Here is a 13,665-nt window from a genome sequence, read left to right on the forward strand (position 1 = left end):
GATCCGGTGTTGCTGTGAGCTGTGGTGTAGATTGCAGACATAGCTCAGATCCTGCACTGCTGTGACTGTGGTGTAGGCTGGCAGCTATAGCGCTGATTCTAATCCTAGCCTGGGAACTTCCATAGGCTGTGAGGGAGGCCCTAAAAAGCAAAAAAAAAAGGTTAAATACAAGTCCTGTTTCCTCAGTTGAGATGCAAACTTTAGTATGTAAAAAGTAATTTCTTTTAAATAAAAACTGCTTTATTATTTTTTTTGGTAGAACATCAGCAGAGATCTCTTATTTCAACCAAGCATTCTTTTTTCAAATGTTGTTTTTGTCTTTATTTTTCATTAAATATATATTATGTACTTATATACAGTACATATGCTTAACATATACATATACATAATGAATATATACACTATCTATATTCCCTCAATAATTTATTTCCAAGGAGTTTCTTTCCCCTACCCAAGATAATATTATTAAATTAGAAAACTTGGATGACAAATGAATACAGCAAAGTTGAAAGCTGATTGCTTAATTAGGTAGTTTTTAAGCAATTCTAAAATTCTAAGCCAGTCAAGACTCTTAAATCTTTCTGCAATTCAGCATAAATAACTCATATAACTATAATGCTCAGCTTTACTCTAATTTCAACAAGACAGTGAAAATATAATAGGGAAAGCATAAAGAAGTGCAACCAGAAAGCATCTAATAAATTAGATGCTTGAGCACAGTCATTGTCCCTGGCCTAATGCTATAAAGGGCAGTGAGTTGCGCTTATAGATGCTTGGGGCTCCTGGGAGCTGGTAGAATCCTCCTAACACAGACACTGCATTAGCCACCAGATTTCAGGGAGCCTCCCTAAAGTACTACATGTTGGCTGATTTAGTATTACATCAAAGGAAAAATGAAAGGAGTCTGAATTATCTTCCTTCCAGATCATAAACCTGAGTCAGATCCTGCAGGTTTGCCTTGTTTGTCAGCCTTGTTTTCATTCTATTCCAAAGAAGCCTGGATTTAATTTAAAGCCCAGTATTGCAGAAAAGAGCTCCCCTATATCCTGTCTAGCAGAGATATACTCATCCCAAACCTTCAAGTCTAACTACCCAAGATAAATGTCTCGTCTAGTATCCAGAAATTCCAATTCCCCAAGAACTGGGAAAACTCACTGAAAATGTATATTGCCTAGTCATGCTGTAGATTATTTTGTGAAAGTAGTCTGTCCGCTGAATTGTGCTTCCACTGCCAAGTAGTAGACAAAACCAACAGATTGTTTATCTCACTCTTTGGTATAATTGTGTAATTAACTTAAAATTACACAGTACTATCCTCGCATAGAAACAGTGGACAATTTCAGAAAAAAATGTAAGAATTTAAAATAGATGCATAAAGGAACCTCCAAGTTTGACTTGATAAAGTTTGCTTGCATCAGTAAATTTCTACCAAAGTATTGCCTGTCCTCAGAAATGTCATATAAATTCACTATTTAAATCTAAAATTAGAATCTACAAAGTCAACAGTAAATTTTTTCTTTCTCAACATAAAACTTTTTAAAACTAGCTACATCTTTGTGTTTGCCACAGGCAAATGGTATGACCTATGATTCCCTGAACTGTTAAAAAAAAAAAAAAAAAAGCCACAATCCCCAAGACAACAGAAACATCTGGAGAAAATCTAGTACCCAAAAGATGGATTATACAGTGTACTAACAGGTGGTGCTAAGAACTATTAAGCTGATTTTAATAAAAAAGTCAAATATCTCCAATTCCGTTTCTTCCAATAAATTCCTTTAAGCGAGTGCAAGGGCAAAGCAAACCTTGTGTCCTTGTGTTGAGAGTATGAAAAAGCTTCCTCTTTTTTCTTTTTAGAATCTTTGAGATTTTATTACTCTTATTAAAATATCACTGTATACTATGTTTTGTTTTTGTCATTCGAAAGAAATGTAAATAATACATTATCAAAGTGGCTAAATAACTGAAACAACTGTATGCATGCTGACAGATTAAATGGATGAAAATCAACCAGCCTAAAAATCTAAGACTACTTATCTTTTCTTTAAAATAGGTTAAATTTTGTTTTAAATTAAGTTCAAATGATAGAGATACCTTCAGAAAAACCGCTTTTACTCTGAGGACAGAAGGCTCTATTAAAAGGAAATTACATCATCTTATGAAACATTTTAGAGCGTTACTGAAAAGTAGATTTCAGTTACGTATACATACAAATTAAATACATGAAAGAAAAAGAAAACAAAGGAAAATCCTGGTTTTCAGAGTAAATACCCATTTCATTTCAGACTGGCAACTTCCACATCTTAGGCCCTGGTTTTCTCAGCTCCAAAGTAAAAATAGGGGACAATTTGGTTTCTCCATATTCAAAATTACGGCATAAGTCTAAGATGTGGGGTGATTTTCTTAAAAAAAATATATAAAGCCTCAGCTTTCTCATTTTGGACTTAAGATAAGCAAGTAATAAAGATTAAAACAAGAGGTGGACATCTGAACCCAGCTAGACTGATGATAAATGGAGGTCAAGTTTTAATTACCTGTAAACAGTGAAAACTCTGGGGTTAACAGACCCTGAAATATTGTCTGGGTACTTAAATGCTGTGACCACCTTTATTTCTTTATAATTTCAGTACATACAAAGCTGACATCTATACACTGATGTTTTTCATTACACTTTTAATCCATGCCATGCCAGGCATAGACTCTTTATGGGCAACACCAATAGAAGTCTGCCATGCCTAATATGTTTTGCAGATTCACACACCGATGTGGAAAACTTTGGTGACTCATGAAGTCTGAATTTTCATTTTTTTTTAAGTTCATGTTCTGACACAGTTTTCCAAGATTTATGTCTCAACTATTTCTGTGAGAATTTGAGGCCAAAAATATGTTATATAGAATAATTTCATATCTGAAACCAAACACTTCTCAAATTATTTTTAAATGATTTTATTTTCTTTCTTCCAGAAGTCCATGAAGCCATGTAGTCTAATCTGTATATCACATAGTTTTCAACTGTTTGACTTGCACTCCTTATATCAAAGTAAAATTCTATCAGTATAGTTTTATTTATTTTCATACATCTTCGTGTGGTCCCTAATATGTATTACAATTCAGACTTCAGAAATACTTCTTGCCACATGCAAAATTCTCTTTCATATTTTTTTCTGAAAGAGCACACACCTGCTTCACCACATAGCAATTTCTATTGATTTATTTCCCCATGAAACCAAAAAAAGAATTTTACACCTATATTTGTAAACATGGAAGTCAGAAAGATTGTAGCTCTCTGGTTCTAAGATATTTTAAAGAGATGGGTTCATACTAATTCAAAGGTTGGTTCAGCTGCTTGTGTTTTCAAATCTCCAGATAATTCTCTCAAAAGCTAACCATAATGAATCTGATCTTTGTTCCATTCTTCTCCTATAGCTTCTCACTTCACAGGCTGAGAAACTCACAGTGAGAATGATAAAGTTACTATTCAGTGAAGATGATTAGAGGAGCCCTATGAATTCTTTAAGAGTGAATAAGCCAGCAAGTATTTGGTAGTGCTTAAAAGAATTCTGCTGAGATACAAGCTTGAAGGGGGCCCAGAAAATATTTCCAGATGCAGCCCTTTTCTGTCAGAATTAGTGTTTGCTTTTCATCCCAGAGAGGTTGTTACATTTTATACTAATGTAATGAGATGTTGTAATTTAACATCCCTTTTTGTAATCACAAAGAAGGATAGATCTTCTTTTCAATCTGACAATACCATGCCAAACAACTAGTCTATTCAGTGAAGGAAAAACAAACAAACAGATTTGACACTTCAGCCCATCTGCTATCTTTTCTCCAGCCCCCAGTTACGCTCTTTCTTTTCCTTCCTGTTCTCTCTCTTGCTTTCTTTTTCCATCAGATAAAGAATATGGTTTCTACCTCCAAGGAGCTTAGAACCTGGCAGAGAAAACAGAAAACTAATTAAATCGTAGTGAGTATTATGATAAGGTTGAAGATAGGCTAGAAGCAAAGTATCATGGGAACTCAGAGAGGAAGCCACCATAAATTGAGACCTGAGGGGGCATTGGAGCCAGGTGAACCGGAGGCTCTGAGTTGAAGACCAGAGGCAGCAGAGTAAGGGCATTCTAGGTACTGAAAAAAGTGTGGCTTAAGGATATAAATGAAGTGAGCTTTGGTAGAACCTACTAGCTGTGTACCAAAATTCATTTGGTATTCTTCCTGGATATTTACCAACATTGCATTTCCCAGCTTTTCACCTTTGCATTTAGGTGTGATCACGTGACCCTTTCCCACCAATAGCATTGAGCAGAAATGATATGTGTCTCTTCTGAGCCAAGGCTCATTTCCTCTTCCCCTTTGTCATCCAGATACAAAAAAATACAAGTTCCTCCAGGAGGCAGAGCCGCAGGTGGGAAGAGCTGGGTTCCTAAGTCTCTGTTAGGAGAATGGTCTGCCAACAGGAACCCCTTTATGGACTGTTATCTAAACAGGAAACAAACATCCATTGTGTTTCTGCCATTACACTTTTGACCTACCTCAACTAACACAGGAACTAAATTGGGGCTGGGGGCTGCAGCTTGCAGACCATGTTAATGATCTTTCTCTTAAGGGCAATAGGGAATCACTGACTTGCCTCATGATCACAAAACTGGGAAGCCTCATGATCACAAAACCACTTATTTTCAATTAGCACAATTTATAATGAAGGAGCAGTCATTCTTAATGATTTAGAAAATTTCCCCTGGGTTTCTGCTCCTCCCCCATAATGAATATGTGGCACAGTTTATTCATATAGTTTTAGTAAATTCCAGACTTGATACAGTTAATAATCATAAATGTCTGGAGCTTGAAAGGACATAATAGATTATTTTCTTAAAAAATACCTTTTTGCGTAGAAAAGGAAGGACTGGAAAGGTAAGGTTCTTATCCAGGGTTACCTGGGGATGTTAAGAGCAGAGTGGAAATCAAGGGCTACAGCCAAGTTCTCTTGTTCTCAATCCAAGGCTCTTTCCACTGTGCCCGGCTGTTTTAAATCCTTTAGCCCCAGTGTTTGTAACAGATTGTATTACTCCAGGGGAGTGAATTAAAGGGATTAACCATTGCAAAGCTATAATTTTGGCAATATCATTTTGTTTTAAAATTTGGAATCATTCGTATGTAACTTTAGGAATATAGAAAGGCAGTTAATTGTCTCTTCTACATTTATTTGATGTTTTATTGAATATAAATAAATGAAGTAGCTTAATACCTTACGTTTCCTTACAAGAAACAATTCTATCAGTTAAAGAGAACCTTGACTACGAGTTTATATCTTTGTTTTATAATTTTGTGTCTTTATAATCTGAAACTCCCCATGTTGGTTTTTTTTTTTTTTTCGGAACTCAATTTTTGCCCTTAAATGGAATTGCCACACTGCCTAAGCCATTAGTAGAGTGCCTGATAAAACTGAATTGACTTAGATTGGCATTTTGCTTATACTGTGAAATATTAAGAGATAAAAAGCACTACATGAAAGAAGTTGCTTTTTAATTTTCCTGGGGTAACTAAAAGCCCATGCTGCTGGTCGGAAAAGATGACAGAAACATATCCATCAGGAAATCTGAGGGTAAGAGAATTGTTGCATCTATCAAATAAAAATGAAGGAACATTAGAGTAACTGACAGAGCAGGAAATGAGAAAATATAATAAAGCACATAATAGCATATATTATGAATGTAGTACTCAACATGGACATATTTTTGCATTGATATTAATTTCATGTCAATATAGACTTAAAGAATGGAAAATCAACTCAGGCCCTATTGGCAAATTGGAAATTAGTGGAAACAATATAAATTAAAACTAGCCAATAGTACACTTTCAATTAGCTCTATATCCTCTAATCACATAAAAGAGCATGATCTATCAGTGACTGTAAATAAATAAATCTATCTGTAATAAGATGAAGCACCAGTAAGGGTGGACTTGCATTAATATATAGAATTCATTTCAAAATAAGCTTGAAATACCATGTGAATCTAGACTTTCAACATTTATGCTTCATGATGATAAGTCCAAGAATATAACCATCTATACTTTGGAAATGCTTTTACAAATGAATACTCATATCAGGGATAATAAAGGGATATTTATGATAGGTATGACAACCAAATCTCAGAGATCAACAGATTGACGGGAGGTGAGGGATGTGAGTATTGAAGGAAGAGAAAAACAATTCAGAGTAGTTCTAACTTTGGGCAGGAAACTTGTCTGTGCTTCCTTTTCCTTATTGTAAACTGGACATGATTATAACTACCTTACAAGTTTTATCTTGGAATTAGTGTCTGGCATTTGATCTGATATATACTTGGCATCCAAAAAAATCTAAAATAATAAAAAAATAGTTGAATTACTATTTATCATTATTATATAACACTTGTGCATGAATATATAATATTTGGTATATACATTAATATACCAATGTTATTATTATTGCTATTACTTTTATTATATCATGATCATCATTATTAACTCATTTTAAGTTGGTCAGAGTCCCCAGTGACTATTTCAATACACTGTTTCTTTTATAATGAATTGAGTGGTGAGTGATGATATGAATATTTAACTGAACAATCACTACTTGAGATTTTTCTAAATATATGATTACTGTGTAATGTTATTTCTAATTATATACATATATAATCATTATTATTAAGTAGAATACAAAGAGTTTCATTCTTCCACTAGGATTAAAATAAATAATGTTATCCTACAAAGTATGGTTACCAATTATTTTCTTATTTCATAAGAAAAAAGATAATTTGCCACAGCAAAGTTTCAGCACCTTTTGTTAAAGCTGTGAAAGTACTGTTCATTTAACAACAATGAATAAAAGGTGGCTAACTAAAAAAAGAATTGCTTCAAGTATATTATTTCCCGGTGGCCCTGGAGAGCATTGGACGGAAAGTTCAGGATAATCTATAAAAAGCGGGGTGAGGGGAGGGGAGTGGTGAAAGGGGCCAAGGGGCTAGGGGGCCATGTGAATCCATGTGGAAAAATGATCAGTGCTAGAGAAGGTTAAATTCTCAGTCCCTGAAGTCTTGCTGTTGTGGCTACAGCCCAAGAAAGTTAATGAAAGAAAGGAACACTGACAACTCCTGCTGCTTCGACAGGAGCTTACCACCTCATTACTGGCCAAATTCTTAACAACCGAAAGAAAAGAATACTCCTGCCAAGGAAAAGAGTAAGAGCTAGAGTGAGAGAGTCATCCAAGCAAGGCATTGCTGATATTGGGTGAAGATCAAAGTAGTAGCAAACAAAAGGAACTGGACAAGAAATAGCTGAGCCAAGAGCTATGGCCACAGACTAGACAACTATCCAAACCCTAGGCAGGAGAGAGGGAAAGAACAACTTAAATCCCTTAGTCCTCCCTGCCTAACAGGAAAAAGTAAATGAAGTGACACCATCTGCTCACTTTCCCAGAAGAGAGAGTTTCAAGTCCTCATGGTTAGCAATGCAAACATTTTCAAAAGCATTACTCTAATTACAAATGATTAGAAATGATTCCTAGAAGTAAAGACTAAATTCACAGTGTGCCTGACTAATGAACGTTTTCTGCACATCCCACTGCACTTTGAGCTGACTTTGAAAGCACTGGCTAGAGACAGTTTCTGAGGTTTTAAAATGATCCTCTTAAAGATAATAGGATACATCACTTTTTCCCTCTATTTCTCTAAGCATACAATCTTTTTTCTAAAGCACAGTATAAAATCACAGGGTCTTTCAAGACTAGAAAATGAAGTTTTTTTTATTTCATTTGTTGCCCTCTGCGTGTGTGTGTGTGTGTAGACTTGTGATTATGTGTGCACGCATGCCATACTGAGAGGGGGAAGTATGGATCAACTAAAATTAAATTTTTAAATTTAAATTTATAGTAATACTTTCCCTGGAGATATGTTTCTTGCTATAGATTTAAATTCCAGTATCATCCCATTAAAATTAACAATACCAAGTGTTGGTGGAAAAATGGAGCAACTGGAACTCTCATACATTGCTGGTGGGTATAAATTTGGAAAGCTGTTAGTATCTCTCCAAGCTGAACATTTGCCTACCCAGCAGTTACATAATTCAGGATATATGCACCCAATATAAATATGTATGTCCATCAAAAGACATAGTCTATAAGTGTTTTAGTATCCTTAAACAACAGTAGATTAGATAAATAAATTGTAGTATACTCTTACAGTAGAGTAATCTACAGCATGGGTTGGGCAACCATGGCGCATGGACCAAATCTGGCCACCATCTGATTTTTGTAAATAAAGTTTTATTAGAACACAGAAATATCTACTCATCTACACATTATCTATGGCTGCTCTTGTGCTGTAACATACTACAAGGTTAGAATTGAGTAGTTGCAATGGAAAGCATAAGGCATAAAAATATTTTTTTATTGTATGTACTTTTGATAGAAAAAGGTTTCTGACCTCCACTTTTTAGCAATAAAAATAAATGCACTATGGTTATAGTTAACAACATGGGTAAATCTCAGAAATAAAATACTGAGTGAAAGCAAGCAGACACAATAGAGAACTTGCTGTTTGATTCCACTTACATACTTTTCAAAAGTAGGTGAAATTAATCTATGATGATAAAAATGGTTACCTTTGTAAGGAGATTAAAGTCCAGCAGGGTGTGTGATGGAGATTTCTGGTTCTATGTCCATGTGGATGGTGATTTCATGGATATGTTCATTTGTAAAAATTCACTTATGTTTGTGAACTTTTTTAAAAATTATAGTTGATTTACAATGTTGTGCCAATTTCTACTGTACAGCAAACTGATCCAGTCATCCATATATATACATTCTTTTTCTCATATTATCTTCCATCATGTGAAAAGGCCACACCTTTTATGGCCACATCTTTTATGACCACACCTGCAGCATATGGGAATTCCCAGGCTAGGGGTCAAATGGGAGCTGCAGCTGAGGCTTATGCCACAGCCATAGCAACACTGGATCCAAGCTTCATTTGTGGCCTATATCATACCTCGAGGCAATGCCTAATCCTTAACCCACTGAGTGAGGACAGGAATTGAACCCACATCCTCACAAAGAATACATCAGGTTCTTAACCCACTGAGCTACAATGGGGGCTTCTGCATATATCTTTTCGAATTATAGTTTCGTCCAGATATATGTCCCAGAGTGGGATTTCTGGATCCTATGGTAGTTCTATATTTTGTTTCTAAGGATCCTCGATACTGTTTTTCATAGAGGTTGCACCAATTTACATTCCCACCAATAGTGTAGGAGGGTTCCCTTTTCTCCACACCCTCTCTAGAATTTGTTATTTGTGGATTTATTAATGATGGCCATTCTGACCAGTGTGAGATAATACCTCATTGTGGTTTTGATTTGCATTTCTCTAATAATTAGTGATGCCGGGCATCTTTTCATGTGCCTATTGCCTCTCCATGTCTTCTTTGGAGAAATGTCTGTTTAGGTCTTTTGCCTATTTTTCAATTGAGGTTTTTTTTATTATTGTTGAATTGTATGAGTTTTTTGGTTTATTTTGGAGATTAAGCCCTTGTTGGTTGCATTGTTTGCAAAGATTTTCTCGCATTCTGTGGGTTGTCTTTTGTTTTGTTTTTAGTTTCCTTTCTGTGTAAAAGCTTTTGAGTTTAACTAGGTCCCATTGGTTTATTTTAACTTTTATTGTCGTTATTCTACGAGTTGGATCAAACAAGATATTGCTGTGATTTATGTCAAAGAGTGCTCTGCCTACGTTTTCCTCTAGGAGTTTTATATATTTAAATAAAACTTTGCTTAGGGATGTAAAAAAATTTAAGTTAATGAAAAGTAAAAATAATAGAGGTAATATCATGTTTGTTGATATTTCCTTAAGACATTTTCAATATTTTACCTTTACATATCTTCCAAGAAAATTCTTTGTGCAGAAAAGAGTAAATAAATGTAAAATCTCATCAATAGCAAATAAAATCATGGACACTAAAGATACAGCATATTTTAAGTTGAGAAATATGACCATGAAAACAAAAACTATCGTAAGTTACTTTTACCTCTATACAATCAAACATACATATATGCTATTTTTTGCCTATTAATAATTCTTGAGATTTTCTATTTATCTTCCAAACAACATATAAAGTCACCCTCTAAAGTGTCCAAATACTACATTTCTACAAGAAATCCTCAAATAGCAACAAAAAAGCACATTATTTTGGAGTTGTTCTTTGATATTTCCTTCTCCATTAAATTCTTTAGAGTATTTAGAGATGTTTGGATTTTTTTTCTTTTTCAGACTTAGTTAAAAGAAACTGTTATTTTTTTAATTTTTAATTTTTTTTTTCTCGCTGTACAGCATGGGGATCAAGTTACTCTTACATGTATACATTTTTTCCCCCACCATTTGTTCTGTTGCAATATGAGTATCTAGACATAGTTCTCAATACTACTCAGCAGGATCTCCTTGTAAATCTATTCCAAGTTGTATCTGATAACCCCAAGCTCCTGATCCCTCCCACTCCCTCCCTCTCCCATTGGGCAGCCACATGTCTATTCTCCAAGTCCATGATTTTCTTTTCTGTGGAGATGTTCATTTGTGCTGGATATTAGATTCCAGTTATAAGTGATATCATATGGTATTTGTCTTTGTTTTTCTGGCTCATTTCATTCAGTATGAGAGTCTCTAGTTTCATCCATGTTGCTGCAAATGGCATTACGTTGTTCTTTTTTATGGCTGAGTAGCATTCCATTGTGTATATATACCACCTCTTCCGAATCCAATCATCTGTCGATGGACATTTGGGTTGTTTCCATGTCCTGGCTATTGTGAATAGTGCTGCCATGAACATGCGGGTGCATGTGTCTCTTTTAAGTAGAGTTTTGTCCGGATATATGCCCAAGAGTGGTATTGTGGGGTCATATGGAAGTTCTATGTATAGGTTTCTAAGGTATCTCCAAACTGTTCTCCATAGTGGCTGTACCAGTTTACATTCCCACCAACAGTGCATTCCCTGCACAACCCCTCCAGCACTTGTTATTTGTGGACTTACTAGTGATGGCCATTCTGAGTGGTGTGAGGTGGTATCTTGTGGTAGTTTTGATTTGCATTTCTTTTATGATCAGCGACATTGAGCATTTTTTCATGTGTTTGCTGGCCATCTGTATATCTTCCTTGGAGAACAGTCTATTCACGTCTTTTGCCCATTTTTCCATTGGTTGATTGGCTTTTTTACTGTTGAGTTGTGTTAAGTTGCTCATATATTCTAGAGATTAAACCCTTGTCCTTTGCATCATTTGAAACTATTTTCTCCCATTCTGTAAGTTGTCTTTTTGTTTTCTTTTTGGTTTCCTTTGCCATGCAAAAGCTTGTCAGTTTGATTAGGTCCCATTGGTTTATTTTTGCTCTAGTTTCTATTGCTTTGGGAGATTGACCTGAGAAAATATTCATGATGTTGATGTCAGAGAGTGTTTTGTCTATGTTTTCTTCTAGGAGTTTGATGGTGTCCTGTCGTATATTTAAGTCTTTCAGTCATTTTGAGTTTATTTTTGCACATGGTGTGAGGGTGTGTTCTAGTCTCATTGCTTTGCATGCAGCTGTCCAGGTTTTCCAGCAATGCTTGCCGAATAGACTTTCTTTTTCCCATTTTATGTTCTTGCCTCCCTTGTCAAAGATTAATTGACCATAGGTGTCAGGGTTTATTTCTGGGTTCTCTATTCTGTTCCATTGGTCGGGTCTGTCTGTTTTGATACCAGTACTACACTGTTTTGATGACTGTGGCTTTGTAGTATTTCTTGAAGTCTGGGAAAGTTCTGCCCCCTGCTTGGTTTTTGTTTCTCAGGATTGCTTTGGCAATTCTGGGTCTTTTGTGTTTCCATATAAATGTTTGGATTGTTTGTTCTAGTTCTGTGAAAAATGTCCTGGGTAATTTGATAGGGATTGCATTGAATGTGTAGATTGCTTTGGGTAGTATGGCTATTTTTACATTATTGATTTTCCCAATCCAGGAACATGGAATATCTTTCCATTTCTTTACATCTTCTTTGATTAAAGTTTTATAGTTCTTGGCATATAAGTCTTTTACCTCCTTGGTCAGGTGTATTCCAAGGTATTTGATTTTTTGAGGTACAATTTTAAAAGGTATCATATTTTTTTATTCCTTTTCTAATATTTCATTGCTGGTATACAGAAATGCGACTGACTTCTGAATGTTAATCTTATATCCTGCTACTTTGCTGAATTTATTAATCAGTTCAAGTAGTTTTGGGGTTGAGTTCTTAGGGTTATCTATGTATAACCCTAAGTATCATGTCATCTGTGTATAGTGACAGTTTTATCTCTTCTCTTCCTATATGGATGCCTTTTATTTCTTCTGTTTGTCTAATTGCTGTGGCTAGGACTTCCAAAACTATGTTGAAGAGCAATGGTGAGAGTGGGCATCCCTGTCTTTTTCCAGATTTGAGTGAGAAGGCTTTCAGTTTTTCCCCATTGAGTATTATATTTGCTATGGGTTTGCCGTAAATGGCTTTGACCATGTTCAGGAATGTTCCCTCTATACCCACTTTGGCAAGAGTTTTGATCATGAATGGATGTTGGACTTTGTCAAATGCTTTTTCTGCGTCTATTGAGATGATCATATGATTTTTGACTTTTCTTTGGTTAATGTGGTGTATGACATTGATTGATTTGTGTATGTTGAACCATCCTTGTGAACCTGGGATGAACCCTACCTGGTCATGGTGTATGATTTTTTTGATATGTTGTTTGATTCGGTTGGCTAAGATTTTGTTGAGAAGTTTTGCATCTATATTCTTCAACGATATTAGCTGATAGTTTTCTTTTTTGGTGTTATCTTTGTCTGGTTTTGGGATTAGGGTGATGGTGGCATCATAGAATGTCTTTGGGAGTGTTCCTTCTTCTTCAATCCTTTGAAAAAGTTTAAGGAGGATGGGCACCAGATCCTCTTTATATGTTTGATAGAATTCGCCTGTGAAACCATCTGGTCCTGGACTTTTATTTGTAGGAAATGTTTTTATGATATCTTCAGTTTCATTTCTAGTGATCGGTTGGTTCAATTGGTCTGTTTCTTCTTGATTCAGTTTTGGCAGGCTGTAAGATTCTAGAAAATTTTCCATTTCTTCCAGATTGTCAAATTTGTTGGCATGTAGTTGTTCATAGTATTCTCTTATGGTTTTTTTGTATTGCTGCAGTATCCGTTGTGATTTCTCCTTTTTCATTTATAATTTTATTTATTTGAGTTCTTTCTCTCCTCTTTTTAGTGAGTCTGGCCAGGGGTTAGTCAATTTTGTTTGCCTTTTCAAAGAACCAGCTCTTAGTTTTATTAATTTTCTCTATTGGTTTTTGAATCTCTATTTTATTGATTTCTTCTTTGGTCTTATAATTTCCTTCCTTCTGCTGACTTTAGGCCTTTTTTGTTCTTTTTCTAATTCATTTAGGTGTTGGGTTAAGTTGTCAATTTGGGATCTTTCTTCTTTTTTGAGAAAGGCCTGTATCACTATAAATTTCCCTCTGAGCACTGCTTTCGCAGCATCCCATAGATTTTGAGAGGTTGTGTCTTCATTATCATTTGTTTCAAGGTATTTTTTAATTTCCTTCTTGATTTCCTCATTGACCCATTGGTTTTTAGTAGCATGTTGTTTAGTCT

The 13,665-nt window shown here is 35.2% G+C and overlaps 1 protein-coding gene, 1 long non-coding RNA gene and 1 pseudogene across 3 annotated transcripts in view; 1 reads left to right on the plus strand and 2 right to left on the minus strand.

Annotated features, from left to right (window-relative positions):
- The window catches only part of LOC110256311 (uncharacterized), a 611,762-nt gene that overhangs the window by 414,237 nt on the left and 183,860 nt on the right, over window positions 1–13,665 (plus strand). The window lies entirely within an intron of this gene.
- LOC106508354 (uncharacterized) overlaps window positions 1–13,665 on the minus strand; it is a 460,477-nt gene that overhangs the window by 35,827 nt on the left and 410,985 nt on the right. The window lies entirely within an intron of this gene.
- Window positions 7,435–7,555, minus strand: LOC146397523 (small nucleolar RNA U3; annotated as a pseudogene).

The sequence above is a fragment of the Sus scrofa genome, chromosome 13 (assembly GCF_054392235.1).
Source record: "Sus scrofa isolate SSC_HxYL_T2T_F1_AM1 chromosome 13, Sscrofa_HxYL_maternal_Yorkshire_Landrace_v2.0, whole genome shotgun sequence".
Lineage (NCBI taxonomy): Eukaryota > Metazoa > Chordata > Mammalia > Artiodactyla > Suidae > Sus > Sus scrofa.